Genomic DNA, 1,819 nt, shown 5'->3' with positions numbered 1-1,819 from the left:
GGGGGGGGGGGACCTGAATTGGAATCCAACAGAAAGGAATATTGATTGTTAAACACCAAAAATTATTCAGATATTGGGTCTTTTCTGGTTGGTTACCACTTTCCAATTTCTCTAATTTTTGTTCCAATTGATTTCATATTTGGTATATTGGTATAGTTTTGTATGCTCATAATTGGCATGAAATTCATTTTCGCCGTAAACCAATAAATAAAGAGTTAATAGCTTTTATTAGCAATCTCAATTATAATCGAGTTCAGAGTTGAGGGAAAATTCTTGAAAAAAAAAAGTATGTCATCTGACTATGTTCCAAACTCTCTCACCTTCAACAAAACAACTATGCTGACCAATTTTTACTCCTAGAGATGATACTACAGTACAAAATGATAATGCAGTACTTTGCAATGTAATGATTTCAAACAGGTAGAGAGAAAATAACAAGAAATCAGGAATTACTCATTTTGTCCCCCCCACTCCCATCTCTGTACAGTTTTAAGTTTAAACCTAAAATTTAAGTTCTGTCATGAAACTACAAGAGCCTTATATGCTCGTTCGACCTACTAAAAACAACAGTTAAATCTCCAGTGAATCATACAATACCGTCTTAAACGAGATATTAAAGCTGGGGGAAATGGTTGGGTGGTCATGGCTCCGTTTTCATATGAGAAATTAGATAAAAAGAAAAAAGACGAACTGGTTGTGCCTGGAACGCCTTTGACCATGGAGTACTCAGTCAGGAGGCCGACCTGGGACAAAACAACCGCCAAAATTATCTTGAGTTTTAACGATCAACGTGAGCCATCGAAGGAACTCATCGTAGTCATTCGACCTGCTCGAAATCGCCAAATATCCTTCCAATCACACCCGACCGTTTTAATAAAAAGATATCTATTTGACCATGTAGTCTCTATGCGGGATAGGTTTTCTGCCTGACCAGGATTGACTTTGGGCTATACAAACCGTCCGCATACAAATCTGAATGAAGGAATAATCTAATTTACAGTGTTCAAATTTCTGATGTATTGCATATGTGTGTACGTGTGTGCATGTAAACAGATTTCTCTTATGAATCGTACTGTTGTTTAGCCCTCGGTCCAACCTGATAGAGCTTAAGTATGATCAAAGCATTTCAGCTATGGCCCTTACATTTTCGGAATATCTACTCTTTTCATTTAACACAGTTGCTATGTGATTTGGGGTAGACTTGGCCATTATCTCTAGCTGGTTGTACAGCAACGTAATCGTTACTTCGTTTGTTGATAACAATACTGGAGGCTATTTGAGTGATCATGTGCACCAAGATAGTTTTCAATTCCGCAGTTAAGATACAAAATAAAAACCGCCCTCTAAATTAACAGTGATATTACTATTTAATAATTTGTTTCAGATTCGAAGTAATGAATGCAAAGTTGACAATAAATAATCATGAGAAATCGTATAAGGTTTTTATTAACTCGTAAAAACGTTTTGCTAACTACTATAATCTGACTGGGAGGCTGAACTAACCTTATTCAAAGAGTGAATTAATCAATGGTTCTCATTTTGTTTATTAGTGCTTAACTACGTGACAGCTGGGAAGGATTTGAAATTATGACAAAGGAAAGAAAAGGCGATTACAGCAGGTGTCTGTAACTTTGTGTGTGTGTGTATACACACACACATACGTACGTGTGTATATACGTATATATATGTATACTGTATATCGTACACACGCACACACACACAGTGAGTGATGCAGATAAACACGATAAGACTTGATGTATATAAATATACATACACACACACACACATATATATATATATATATATATATATATATATA

General features: G+C 35.6%; 1 protein-coding gene across 1 annotated transcript in view; it reads left to right on the top strand.

Moving 5' to 3' along the window:
- LOC106883584 (uncharacterized) overlaps nt 1-1,819 on the top strand; it is a 15,901-nt gene that overhangs the window by 2,648 nt on the left and 11,434 nt on the right. The gene's annotated exons all lie outside the window — the stretch shown is intronic.

The sequence above is a fragment of the Octopus bimaculoides genome, chromosome 5 (genome assembly GCF_001194135.2).
Source record: "Octopus bimaculoides isolate UCB-OBI-ISO-001 chromosome 5, ASM119413v2, whole genome shotgun sequence".
Taxonomy (NCBI): Eukaryota; Metazoa; Mollusca; class Cephalopoda; order Octopoda; family Octopodidae; genus Octopus; species Octopus bimaculoides.
This window is presented reverse-complemented; position numbering and strand designations above follow the sequence as displayed.